The sequence below is a fragment of the Neopelma chrysocephalum genome, unplaced genomic scaffold (genome assembly GCF_003984885.1).
Source record: "Neopelma chrysocephalum unplaced genomic scaffold, ASM398488v2 Primary Assembly neopelma1_44, whole genome shotgun sequence".
NCBI classification, from domain to species: Eukaryota; Metazoa; Chordata; class Aves; order Passeriformes; family Pipridae; genus Neopelma; species Neopelma chrysocephalum.
The window spans coordinates 11544119-11559002 of NW_020897703.1; the positions used below are offsets into that span (position 1 = coordinate 11544119).

The 14884-nt window shown below is 41.6% G+C and overlaps 1 protein-coding gene across 4 annotated transcripts in view; it reads right to left on the bottom strand.

Annotated features, from left to right (window-relative positions):
• OSBPL6 (oxysterol binding protein like 6) overlaps window positions 1-14027 on the bottom strand; it is a 90336-nt gene extending 76309 nt beyond the window's left edge. For 3 of the 4 annotated variants that reach the window (XM_027678461.1, XM_027678460.1, XM_027678456.1), the window contains exon 1: window positions 13957-14027. The gene's annotated coding sequence lies outside the window, so the exon portion shown is untranslated. The remainder of the gene's footprint in view (window positions 1-13956) is intronic. The other variant, XM_027678458.1, reaches the window with a different exon arrangement.
• Window positions 14028-14884: the final 857 nt, after the last annotated feature.

Consider the following 14884-nt stretch of genomic DNA (forward strand, 5'->3'; position numbering starts at 1 on the left):
GCCTATTTTACTTAGATTAAAGGGTGACCTAAATTAACATTGGTTTAAAGATAACAAAAAGACCTCGAGCAGTAAGCAGCTGAACATAAATCTGGTTGTTTCAATTACTCTCATAACGATATCTCAGAAGGAAGCAGCTCACCATTCACCTGCAATTCTATTAGGACTGACTGTCAACCCGAAGAGGAGGCATTTATTACTGTTAGACAGGACACTAAAAATTTTCTTTCATGATGACATCAGACTTCATTCTTGTATCATTAAATTCCCTGTTGCCAGGATTCCATCCACACCTCCACCTTTGCTGTTAACAGTTGCCGTAAAATTTTATCTGTGGTCTTGGCCAGAGCTGAGACGATGTGCTGGCTGTCACAAACTCGAATCAAACAGTCTTCATTAAGTATTCCACCTCCCTCTGCTCACTGACTTTGACAAATCAGGGAGTACTGTTCCCACTCAGAGTTTCTTATTCTCATGTAAGATGTTGACAAATTTGGATTTTCCAGAACAAGCTTCAACAAAATATGGGCAGGATTCTAATGATAAACTTGCATGAATAAAACTGGCGACCAAAATACAAGCATCCTCTTCCCTCTTCAGGGGAATCACACATGTTCATGAAACAGAAGATTTATGTACCACCACCAAAGCAGAAAAATGGATAGAAGGGTCCACTTCATATTCTGTTGGCCATGAAGACCTAAATATAGAAGCACAGAATGGTTTGGGCTGAAAGGGACCTTAAAGATCATCTAGGTCTAACCCCCCCGCCATGGGCCACCTTCCCCTAGATCAGGTTGCTCAGGGCCCCCATCCAACCTGGCCTTGAATGCTTCCAGGGAGAGGGCAGCCAGAGCTTCTCTGGGCAACCTGTTCCAGTGCCTCACCACCCTCAAGTAAAGAATTTTTTCCTTATATCTAATCTTAACCCATCCTCTTTCAGCTTAAAGCCATTACCCTTTGGTCCTGTCACTACACGCCCTTATAAAAAGGCTCCCTTTGGATAATCGAAGGTGCTATAAAGTCTCCCTGGAGCCTTCTCTTCTCCAGGTTGAACAACCCCAATTCTCTCAGCCTTTCTTCATAGGAGATGTGCTCCAGCTCTCACGATCTGTGTCAGAAGTTACAACTCAAGTCATCAAGTTTTTCTGAGCTTCTAATGCCCTATAACCCATGGTTTGAAGTATAGCATCTTCTTTTTAAGCTTCCTGTTGAATGTTCCTGATTTCTTAGTTACTGAGCAATCTCCTAACATTATCCAACAGCAACATCTAGGCATAAGAATAATCCTGAAAAAATATTTCATGCAAGATTAATGCCAAAAGTATAAATGATAAAATGCTACTATACTAAATATCATTAAAGATACCATAAGAATAGAAATATAGATAAAATTTCTCCTTCTGCTCCTTGTTACCATTCATAAACTCAGGTTAGGGCAACTCAGTATTTGTAAACTCACTAGCATAAAATGCATTGATTCTGAGCCACCTATCATCTAGACAGTGAAAATACATTTTGATCTATTTACACATAAATGTTATCCCCCAAAAAATTTTATCACCAGTCATAATAATGTCATTATATTAAATAAATATACCTTCAGAGACTTATACCAGAAAACTGAATTACACAGAAGCATCCAAGTTCTACTCAAAAGCGAGACTTAGTGTTTTTCAACTGAAACTATTCACTAATGTGCATACTGCCACTGAATGAATAATGATACTTTTCTTGGCCACTTTTCTTTTTAAGGCATTGTGGGACAGTTTCATACCCCAACATCATAAAATATTTTGTTAACCCTGACACTTATTTTATCTCAATATTGACTTTCAAGGTCTGTTGCAAATTTTTTTCTACCTTCAGAGATCACTCAAACTGTAAGGGCAACACTAATTTTCTTAAGTAACTCAGTTTATTTTTTTTTTACATTCTTCAATCCTTCACAATAGCTGGTAAGTCAGCATTTAGCCAAATATGCGTCAGTAACCTCAGCCAAGATGCCAATAGCCATTTACACAGAAGAAAAACTCCCCTGCTGTATGCAATACCTGCCCCAAAATTAATCAACAACAGAAAATAGCAGCAAAATGATCCTTGAAAGACTACCAAGCAAATATACGGAAGAAAAAAGGATTTGTGAGGTTAATTGTATTAATGCTACATAGTGACACCTGGGGACCCCTGGTGGCCTAGTGGTTAGCATGCAGGACTCTCACCTCTGCGACCCAGGTTCGAATCCCAGCCAGTCCCCCGGGCAGATGGAGCCCGTTAGCCCTGTGAGGCCATCCATCTATGAGAAGGTCACTCTAAACAAACCTACGTCCTGAGGACTTCACTGCCATTGTCCAAGCTTGCTTGGCCCCGGCAGATGAACCTTAGGATTAAAGGGTGGGCTCAGTTCAGCGCAGGCTGTGTCTCACTTAAAAAATCCATTGCGCAGGCTGGAAAGGTAAAAAGACCTTTCCCCAAATCTTCGTTCACGAAGACTGGCCATTATTATATTACATAGTGACACCTGACAAATAAGTGTTTTGGACAGCTTCCTGACTATAAAAATTCTAAAAGGCTGATTAACAAGGGGGGAAAAAAGCACTGTAGATATTCAGCTCGAAATTACAGTGGTCTGGAAAGAAAATCTCAAATTCATCTTTATTTTTTCTGATTTTTAACAAGCATCCTGAAACAGGAAAATTGCATCTATTCTACAAAGCAAAACTTTGCCCATGCATTTGAAAAAAGTTAGGACATTTAATTACCATTTTCTTTTCTTTTACCGCATTCTAAAGCTGCCCAGGGCACTGGTCTCCACTTCCCCACCACTCCAGTCAGACCCTCAGCAAGACAACAGGCTATGAGTTTGAAGTCTACAGTGCATTCCTTTCAAATATTTATGTTTTAGTCTTTGAAAGTATTTGTAAACTGTCTATTCCGTCTTGTCATATTTTAGTTTGTAAAAATTAAACTGACCAAACCCTGCAAAGTACCAACACTTAAACGCTGACAAATTTCAGTTACTACAAAGATAACAGAAGCCAGCACATTTCCAAATGAGCAAAAAACTAACCCATGATAGGGATTGTTTTCAGTTTCTCACAAAGTTTAATTTCCTCAGAAAACATTCACCCTTTTAACTTGATGTACTTGAACAAAGGCTTTAAACACGCACCACAGTTCCATCATTATTTGAGTATTTAACTCATAAACATAAGCAATGTTTGGCGATGAGAATGAAAATGACAAGCAGTAAATACACACTATACAAACTATAAAGATAAATTAAAATTAGCTGTCTGGGAAGCACACAGAAGTTGGAGAAGACTAGAACCTTCACGATTCCTCATTTATCCTTTAATGAAAAAAATTGACATTAGCTGAAAAAGTATTGATTTTCTGTGCTGTAACCTGTGGGAAACTAAAGAATTGAAAGTCATTTTTGCAGCATACTGAGATTGTTTAAAAAGAAAAATTTCAGAAAGGTCTGCCTGAATTACTTTCTGGATCTCACAACACACACAGACATTTATTTCTGTTCAGACTTGTCCTTCTAAATGAGAAACTTGCATTTGGATGTTACACAATTATGTTTAAATCTGCTTCAGCATGGTTGAAATGTATAACCCACCTTGACAGAATGACCAACCACAAGTGCAAAAATATTTCACTTGCTGCCATTAAGAAATGGCACCTTACACTGCTACTAGGTATAAAGACCAGTAGGAAAATAACTGATTTTCCTTGGTATGCTTACACTGTGAATATCCAGGCATTTTGCTCTCAAAGGTGTTTTCCTCTTGTATTCCCCAGCCCCTGACAATACCTGCTAAGGATCTCCTGAGGTGCCTAAGGACACCCAGGAGAAGCATGGAAGACTGCATCAGCCGGGATGTGGGACTGGCAGCTGGAGAGAAGAGGCATGGAGCATCGGCAGCCAGGACAAGGGGACATACCCTGAAGGATGGGTGAGCCCTGGCACAGGACTGAAATTCAGAGAGCAGTGAATTAAAGAGTAGGGAGTGACCTGTGGAGAGGCAGAATGACAGAGGGCAAGAGCTGAGGAAGCATGTGTCAGTGCTGGAAAGCCAGAGGTAATGAACATACCCCTGGTGCATCTGGCTTTAAAAAAATTAGTTTCAAAATTAGTTTGTACTCATTGCATTATTTATAAGAAATTACATCTACAAACAGATTTAGACAGTGTTGGTGGTTTTCTGAGTGTTACACCACAAAGGTATGACACAGTTCTCATGGCAAACTTCCCAAGAATCAGCCAGGAAAACAGAACTATGTGTTCCTCAAGGTATCTGTAGCCTAAAGAGCAGTTTGTTTCCATCAGCTTTCAACGTGGAAATGTTGCCATAGTTGTTGAAGTATAGAATCTCTGCAGCTGCTATGCCCTCTACAAGCACGTTCTGTGTGCCTCAGCACTGAGCAGTGTTCACAACCAGACAAAGCAGGAGAACCAAAGGAAAACATATAAAGAGCTTACTATTGAACCCATGCAGCAGTATGAAGAAATAAAACTGCTTTGTTATGAGATATTGCCCTTTTTCTAGAGAGAGCCATGAGCCTAATTTACATCAATGACAGCTTAAATAGTTCTGGTTTACTGTATTTAAAACCTCTTCAACTGATGCAAGCTAGCATACTTCTGTTGCCCTCAAGGGAAATTCACCATGTTTATCAAGTCCTTATTTTATCCGTATCTACCTATTTTTCACACAGCATAATTCCTTACTGCATCTTTTAAATTATTTTTACTGACTTACTACAAAAAAACACATGTGCAAAAGAATGAAGAAAATGTAGAAGGTGCTAAAGTTGATGTATTTAACTTTACAAAAGAATGCTGTGTCCTTTAAAACAATTCAAATACTAAATAGTATATGGAAAAGTAAAGAGAAACAGCACACATTTATGACTGACATTTGATAGTTTTATGAAAAATTGAGTTAATATGCTCACAAAGTTAAGAAGAAAGCACAAAAATTTTCAAACACTGAATAAATCTCTCAAAATTCGAAAGAACATTGAGGGGGAAATCTAATAATGAATATAAGTTAATTATACCAGTTAATTATACAGAAATACTGTCAGGTGGCAGGGAATAATGATATCACCGTGTATTTGCACCACGAGCTGGCAGCCAAGAGCCAGTACAGGTCTGGACTGGGCAGGCAGCAGTATCAGAGCTGGAGGCAATGATCCTTCCTCCCCCACCCTGCACACAGCCCTCGTACATTAACAGTGCATTAACAGTTTGAGTAACATCTCAACTATTAGAATGTGCACACATCATAGAGGATAAGTATATATTTGGAACTATAAAGGTCATACAGTTAGGAGAAAAATGAGGCACTTGGGAAGGCACAAAGTATTAGGAGAACTATGAGTAGCGATCTGTTATGCAGCCTCTGGGGAACCAGTCTGGGCATTGCAACTGGGAAACTCAAAACCTAAGGGAATTAAAAAAAAAAAATCACAGCTTTAGGAAAGGCCAAGTGATTACAGCATGGCTGTTTTACTCAAACTTACCCTTTGTAGATTCACGTTATATTGTTTTGGCCAAAACACTATAAAAAAAATCAAAGAAATTTATGAATAGGAATTTGTAAATTTTAAAGGCAAAGAATCTGACACTCTCTTCTCTTCCTAATGTAGCTCACAAAACTTAAATTTGTAGCACACTTTATCTTCTTCAGGCAGATGGACACACATAGCAGCCACTATGGAAATGGTAGGAGCTATTAACCCAAGCTGCCATGGTCATTGTTACGCTTTAGAGCAACCAACTACTTTGCAGATCCAACCACAACCTTTGCATCACCTGAAATGAAAATTAAAAAGCATATAATAGATTACTTCTGAAGCTGCTTCTATCCCTTAAACTCACAGACACTCCACAACCATGTGGAGCTATTATAGTCCTGTAAGGGTCTGAGGGTTAGTCAGCTGGGCTAATTCTAACCCTCATCTCTGGCCCATTTTCAGGCCTGCCCCATTAATCTTCAATTCACATCAAAAGAAAACACAACCATTATTGTATTAATTAGAGACAGAAGCCACCCTAGTTATTCATTGTAAGCTCTGTCACACAATGGTACTTAACGGTGACTGGGCAGGAGACAGAGTTTGCAGCTACTAAAGAAAATACCTTGTTTGGGTTTTTTTAAAACTATTTTGCATTGCAAAAAGTAATTGCATTGCATTGCATACTGCAAACTGACCATGGGTTTTATTTGTAAGCTACACTATCAGGCATTAGGAGAAGGGAGTAAAGCCTGCTCAGTGGAACACCATATAATTTACATTTAGCTTCCCACAGCATATTTTACACCTACACAAATATAGGTCACAGTTAAGGGGAGTTATAGAACTCTTCTTTTTTTCTTCAGTCAGAGAATGCATTATTTTTGCCCACGATTATGTCACTCGAGAACATTAAACTGTGTAGCAACTATGTATGACCTGACTATAGGTCCTAGAAGTTACACAGAACACACTTCTGTGTTACAGAACACAGTTGTCAGGCACAGGCGAACTTGGAAAGAAAACTTGCATTCAGCTGACCAGAAGAGGGGAAAAATGAGACGGATTTTACACATTCCTCAACCACTACAAAGAAAGACACAGAATTTATATGGCTACAGAGGTAACCTTCCAGTACCAGCAGCACACTGATACTTTACATCCAGACTCATCCTCTGACTACTCTATAGCTCCCTTTCAGATCATTCCCATCTTTCTCGTTTCTTGCAAATATCTTATGAAGCTTGTTTTCCAGAAACAGATTAAAACCAAGAAACACAGACTTTATACAGGAAAGAGACATAATTACCTACCAGAGGGATGCATATGTCATGCTCACACTGGGGTCAGAGGGACCTCAAGATGACTCAACACCAACTGCCAAGTTTCAGATCTCAGCAAGCTGTTTTATGTTGAAGCTTCTTCCTTTTAACCAAGTATCATTTCCACCACCAGCCACCACCTTGTCACCCAGCTTACCCACGCCACTCTAAAAGAAACATTTATCACTAAACTAAACATTCCACCTTCCAATTTTCAAGCTGAAAGTCCCTTTATCTGGTACCTTTGTTGCCATTTCTGTAGTTCTCCATTAGTGATTCTGCCTTTCCATTTTCCCTAGATCAATCCTTACCAGGAGACAACATGAAAAAATAGCACCCTGAATATAAAGGTATAAAAGAAAATAAACTGTTCCCTATCGTTATCCTAAATGTTTTCCTGGTCTAGAAACTAAATTAATTGAAGAGACTTTTATCTTGTGGCCAAAATCTCAAAAATCATAATCTAAGAAGATGAGCAACAGTGTTTATTTCTCTCAGGGTTTATTTCTCACAGGGTTTATTTCTTTACCACTTCTCCAATCATAGTACCATTTCTTTTCAAAAAAGATTGAATTTTATTTTCAAAAGCAGAAGGGACAAAACAGTTAAAAGCTGTTTTCCTGAATATGATCAAAATGGTGTCAGGCATCCCTGAGTAGGTCAGGCATAAAAATCATCATCAAGTAGAAGTGGGGACAAGAGGCCATCTGTAGTCCCACTGCAGATGCAGTTTGACCACACACAGGACAGAGACAGTAAAGACAGAGGTGAAATGGGAAGAAGAATCATCAGCCTGGTACCGTTCCTGTAGGATGTTCAAAGAAAATCCTCTTGACCCAAATCCCATGTAGGATCACCGTATCCACACTGGGTTTGTCACAGGGAAGAGGATGGTGGGATAGCTGCAAGGATAGAGAAACACCACTGTATCACATAATTTAGTAGTGTTTTATTAAGCAGGATGAGTATGGCATTTCTATTCCAGCTTGTCTGCTCCAGAATACACACAAATCAAGGTCCAGGTGACACTGACACCAGAGACCCTGAGGAACAGAATGCTCACCCCAGCTGCTCAGTGTGTCAAAGTCCTGACCAGTGGCCTGGACCTCGCACAAGGCTGTTCCCCTCCAGGTCAGCCTTCCAAGTGGCAGAGGTATGTGCATATCCCTTGTAATGCTCCCCCACTGCTTTAATTATTTATTCCTTTCTCATTTAAACTGTCAGCATGAGCCATCAAAGGTCTCATCAATTCCACGATCCATATGTAAGGTCAATTTGCAGTCATCACTACGGTTTCTGTAATTCTTTGGTCTCCCACCTCAAACATGTTACAGGAAGCATGAAGTTAGCAACTGCTACAGAACAAATTTCTTCTATTGTTTTTTCATTTTCCAGGATTAATCAGATCAGTTAGAGGTGGGCAGATGTAGTCAAGGTCTCCTCTGTCTGAGCAGATAGTCTTCACCCCATGGCACAAGTTTCATATAGCCTCTTCTTTGGGCAACCTGAACTTACTACATTTCTCAACAGAAAACTTTTCAGTTCATCATCTGAAAAAGGATATCACATTCCAAGATAAGGTATCTTGAAATCGATCTATAGATTGTTCTCCGACAAATGTTACTTACTTCAGGTTTGCTTGTTGTCATAACAAGGCAATCCCAGATATATGCCCTACTTTCTTGATGTAAAGATCCAACACATCATTTTAATACCTCTGCATCCTTCACAATCACAATTCATTAAATTAATTGGAAACAACAGATACTACAGAAAAGCTTTGTATCACCAATACAGCCTTTGCATTAGAGAGTAGGACTTCATTCAATACCACAGAGATCACTTAATTCAGCCTTTTAGGTAGAGAACCCATCAGTTCCTTTGCATCCCTGTTTGGACTAGAAACAAGAAATTCAATAGCGGCTAAGCATGATTTTTGTGATTTTCACATTTTTCATGAGAACTGAAAACTACTGGGGGTTTTATGTAGTTTATAGGCTAGAAGCATTTCCATCTCTCAATGTCCACTGTAAAAAAGGGAAAATAAAACACCTATTTTAGCACAGTTATGAAAGCAAGCAGTCAGATAGCACTGTGAGAGATCATAACCAAGACTGGACTTTCTATCTGCTAAATTCTGGGTGGATTCAGCTTATCCAGTGGATTCTCAGCATCCCAAAATAAGGAGGAAAAGATTCATTGGAGTGGAAGGAGGGCTTAAATTCCAAAAATGTGAAATATTTGATTGAGGAACACGGAACCTTCAAGATATGCCTAGGGACTGCACTCTGATAGAAGTACAGGTTCCATCCTCCAGCAAGAAGACAACAAGAAAGCCAAGTTTCCCAGAAAGAAATTAGTTTTTTGGTAGAAAACTTAATCTTCGAATCTAGTGCAACATGACACCTGCTACTTAAAATTCTTGCAATTCCATATTAAGCTCACAATCAATTAGAGACTTCTTTCCTTTACACCTCAAATTAATATATCCATTATTTCCTTTATGAGATGTGCTCTCAATTAGTATTAAAATATATTCCCTTTTTAGGAACTAAAAAAAAAAAAGAAATTATTTAACTTCATTTCAAAATGCATCTGTTCTCTCTGCTACAGTGAACATTTCTAAGAATCATTATAAAGCTCTCCTAATTTAAGGAGTTTACAACTGCCATACATTCCAGACCTATCCTCTTACTCTTCTTCAACTTACTACTCCTCTTCTTCCTTCTAAACTTCTATTTTTAAAGTTATAGGTAATAAGTAATGACAAAAAATCTTTTTCAGTTTCTGAGTTGGTGATGGTGGGGCTCACATTGAAACCGTTTAAGCGACCAACCTGTAGTTTTCTCAGAAAGACAAGCTTGGAAATTCAGTATCTCCCTACCTGCTGCTACCCCCCTATGTAAATAGCCCTCAGCAGATAGTGACACATTTCACTTGGAACCAGCTTATAAACTATCTGAAAATTCTGTAGGATTAATATACATATGCAGAAAAAAAATAATTCAGAGTTTCTGAGTACCATCTATTTTTCACTGTTAATAGAAAATTATTTTCTGGGTTTCACCTTTCATGCCAAAACAGAATTACAGAATAATTCAGGTTGGAAGGACCCTTCAGATGTCACTTGGGCCAACCCTGACTAAAAAACGAAAAACAACAGCAACAAAACCAACCCTGCTTTTTCCTCTTTTAACAGTTGTCTCTAGTATTTTGGCACTGTTCACTTTTTTCCTCCCTTAATATCTTAACGGCCTTAATATCTGCAGCCCAGAAGTTTCCCTAAAATACATGAGTTTGACTGTCTATACACGGTAACTCTCGTGGTCTTCTCTCAGCTTCCACATTTCACATTTAGCTGTCCTCCCTTTCACTAGTTTATCAGCTACCAGCACCAAAATGTTCTTCCATCCTTTTCCAACTCTTTTTAAAGGACCAACCCCAAAAGAGAGACATGCTAAAAACACCATTTGTCAGGATATATACAGCAGTGGCATTTAAAAAAAACCCTTTTAACTGCCTCCATGTCTGTATTCTGACTTACAGGAAATAGCTGAAAGCTGTGGGTTTGTGTTTACAGCTAAGAAAACTGTGGTATGGACATGGTGACATTATTTACAAACATAATAACACCACTCATAGCAGGAACTCTACTAGTAGGCCTAGGACAATAGCAATAGGACAAGGAGTAACACCTTTAAACCAAAAGAAGGTAGATTCAGACTAGATATAAGGATAAATTTTTTTACGATGAGGGAGAGGAAACACTGGAACAGGTTGCCCAGAGAGGTAGTAGATGCCCCATTCCTGAAAACATCCAAGGCCAGGTTGGATGGGGCTCTGAGCAACTTGGTTGAGTTGAAGATGTCCCTGCTTGTTGCAGAGGGTTGGACTAGAAGACCTGTTTGGGTCCAACCCAAACCATTCTACAACTCTATAAATACATATTCCTTAATATTTCATATTGCAACCAAATTGAGTTCATGTTACCTGGCACCTCACTATACAACTACCTTGTTGTCACTAGACTTTTGGCAGCTGGAGTCTCCCTATCTATGACCAAAGACATGTTTTAAATCTGCCAAAAATCCAACATCCCTCAAATGGCCTGAGCATGTTCACCCTCATTTGTGTATTGTACCTGTTGCTGCTTCCTTCAACACCTAGAACCTTGATATGGCAAATTCAACATCAACCTCTCTCCCCCCCACCAAAAAAAAAGTAAGTATTTACTTTAATATTCCACTGTGAAGAATTTTTTTAATCTCATTAAACTTAGTTTAAGAAAGAAACACAAGCCTGAAGGAAGTTCTTGGAGAAATTCCTTTTTTAAGTATAATTGCCCAGAGTAAAATTTCTCATGAAAATTATCTGCAAAAACTGCTGCCTTTTCTTATGCCAGGACAGTCAAAAACTTCAAAACCACGAAGCATTTAGTTAAAAGGGAAAAAAAAGAAAGACACAAAAAAACCCTCCCAGAAATCTCTGAGAATTGTTTGAATTGCTCAGTGTTTTTAAAAAATATTAGAAAAGAGTACAAGTATTTGCATAATTAAGGCATAAGGGCTAAATGAACCATTAGGATAGGCTCACTGTATACATACACACACAGTAAAAATATAAACACACACATCTTTAGCAGTGAAGTGCTAGCAGTTCCTTCCTGTCTCCCACTGCAGGGACAGCAGGTTCTCTGGCATGTCACAGGCACAGAAGGGCTGACCTAGAGGACTAAGACCCTTAAGAAACACAACCCTCCTGAGGCAAAGCCACATGGTAAAGAAGTATAAGTTCCCAAGGAATTCTAAAGGATTATGTGGGGAAAAAAAAAAAGGCAGAGAACACCCATGCTGATATCACATGTATTTGGCCAAACAAGAACAAAAACATTCACTTCCATCACACTATGAAATCCATCGGCAGACCATGCCTCAGCTGAAATGTGCAGCAGCAAGGGGTAAACACATGTACATATCACACACATATGTGCCAGAGGACTAAAGGAAAATGAAGCTGTACTATGAAGACCCTCTGCTTTTGTCTCCAGAGTGGACCAGAGGAAGAAGTAGCAAAGAAGAGCAGTCCCATCTCCACGACCATTTGCAATAGAGGAGGCAGGGGACTCCCCTACTACAGAACTCACAAAGCTTTATCTTTCCATAGCCATGGTGGCTTTGTAGTAATGTCCAAATGGCTGCTCAGATGCACAGGAACCCTCACACCTGTGAGCAAAGCTATGTTTTTGATGGTTATATAAAAGATCACATCCATAGAGTACAGCCTTTCAACATCAGCACTTGGAAAAAAACCGTACACTTGTTCCTATGAGTATACATGAACCAGTATTCACATCCCAGAGATTTATGAATAAGTACCAGAATGGACTAAGAACAAAAAATAAGCAAGTAATAAGCAAGACTGCTAACAAGACCCCTATCAACACAGCTCAGAAGCACTATAGAGGATCTGTGAGCGCAACAGCCAACTAATAGGAAGTGGAAGAAGCAAGCTTGTTGAACTACAGCACAACAAAAGGTACCTCTTTCAGCCCTCAGTCACAAATCCTGCAATGCATTGTTGTCCAGATACACATCCCGCCATGTATTTGTACAGAAAAGTTAATTTAAATATAAATTCTTTAAGGTTTTTAAATAATCAATCTTGTACACATCTCTGTTAATTTATCTAAAAGGAAATAAAAGAGAAACTAGTCTTCTTGTGTAGTTTTTAAACAAAAAGAAAACCCTATTTATTATATATACACTTTAAAATGTTTTACTAAATGTATAAGATCCATAACAACCACATCTGCTTAACCTCTAAAGGTCAAGGTCCTGTCCTTTACACCAAGAAAAAAAAAAGTCTAATTATAGTATCTACAGCTATATGGACAAAGGCTGGTTATTAGAAAAGAACTATTATAAACCAAACACAATTACATTGTACAGAAACCATTAGATATTTGATGAGATTTTAATCTTTGAGTTGGTATCATTCTGCAACTTAATCATCTGGAGAACAGAAAATCTGTTAGGAATGCAATTAAGTGTACTAGTTCCATTAAAATTGAGCTGATATAGTTAATTGTAGTCCTAAAATAGCTATTTCCTCACACCTTCACTAAGCAATTTTTTTCATCTACTGAGTAAGAGTCTATTTAAGGAACACTTTTCACTTAAACTGTCTACTAAGATTTGTGAATACTTTTTTGTTCTGTTGTTTCCCCATACAAGTTGTGCTGCAGTTCGCTGTTCGACCTTGGCTTCCTAATTTGCTCTGAGAAGTACAGCAAGGTCTTTTGTTTCAGTTACTGTTAGTCCATAGCATCTGCATTGCTGAAGCTTTTGGGAAGAAAATCAGCAATGTAGCCTCACAGCACACTACAGCAATTATAAACTGAAATGAAATGATGAGCCAATGGCAAAACCCACACCAGAAACTCATTTTAAACATCAGCACTTCTGACAAACAGATGATTTCCAAACGTCAATTTTAACGAACCCGTACATCTTCAAAGTACTTGAAAAGGTTTTGCAGCACTGCCAGCAAATTGGGAATATAGGCCGTTCCTACCTGGTTCTGAGAGAAACAGAAGGAAAACAACAAAGGTATCCTAACAGCGTATCAACTTGGCAATAGCTAATCTACAACCGAACCTCGCAGACCATACAGTTTATCGGGGCATTTTAAATTGCTCTGCAAGGAAGGGGTAAAAAATCCTGACTTCGGGGAGCGACAGCGGAGCCGCGGGCTCGGGGCTGACACGGGCGCATCTCCCTGCGCGGATGCCGTTACGTAACCGCGGCCCGGCCCCCGCGGTCCGGATGCTCCGGCTGCGCCCCGGGGCCGCAGAGCCCCCGCCGGGCCACTGCCCCAGCCCCAGCCCTGTCCCCGGCCCCGCCGCCTCTGCCCCCCGGCCCGCTCCCGCCCCCCCGGCGGTACCGCCGCGCCCCGCGGCACCGGCCCCTCGCGCAGCTCCCGGGGACCCGCCGACCCCGGCCCCGCCGCGACCCGACCCGCGCCTCCCAGAACGGCCCGTTCCGCCGTTCCGGCTCCGGGCACGGGCCCCTGCGCGCCCCCAGCGCGGCTACTCAGCGCCCACCTCCTCGCAGGGCTCCGCGGCGCATCCCCGCTGCGGCCCGGGAGGCTGCGCCCCGCCGCTCCCCGCACTCCCCGCCCGCCTGACGGAGGGAGGGAGAGAGGGGGCGGGCAGCCGCCGCCGCAGCCCCGCCGCGCCGCCCCCCGCCCCCGCCCGCCGGCCAAGGTGCCCCCTGCGCCGGCGGGACCCACCTGCGGCGGGCGGCCCCGCGCTGCCCCCGGGCACAGGTAGCGGGGGCTGGGCTGGGCAGGGGCGGCCGGCGCAGGGATGCTCAGCCGAGCGCGGCCGTGGCTCTGTGCGCGCAGCGGCGGGGCGGCGCCGGGGCTCGGCACCGCACCGCACCTCGCTGTCCGCTCCCGCAGCCGGCCCCGGTGCGCCGGGCAAAGCCCGGAGTCAGGCTGCTGCCGGCGTGTCGGAGAAACGGGGCAGCGGCGGGGACCGAGTCATGGGCTTCGCTCATGACATCAGGTCTGGAATTAAACGGGAAAGCACGTGGGCAACAGCGGGGCTGCGCTGGAGAGAGAGGGATCTCCGTGCCAGGGGCGGGAGGATGGTGTCAGACAAAGGGGTGCCGCCGAGGGACTGGGCTGTCAGCAGCCGCGTAAGGGCCTTTCCCCACCCAGGCTTGATGACACAAGCACGACACCCAACCCTGCACCGTCACCCTCCCGCAGTGTTCACTGCGTTAGCCGATCAGTCTTTGTCAGCCGATAATGGGAGGTTGTTGTAAAAACACACATTTGTGCTCTAGAAAGCTGCGGTAGAAATCACTCCTTTGGTTTAATGTGTATTAGGGGTTTTTGTTGTTTTTTGGTTGTTTGGAGTTTTTTTCTGTAGATTCTCCATCACGGCTTTTACGACATCCTTGGTAGCTTAGACACACCTTTGGAAACGGGAAGCTGGACTGTCTTGTGTAGAGAACCTGCTGAGT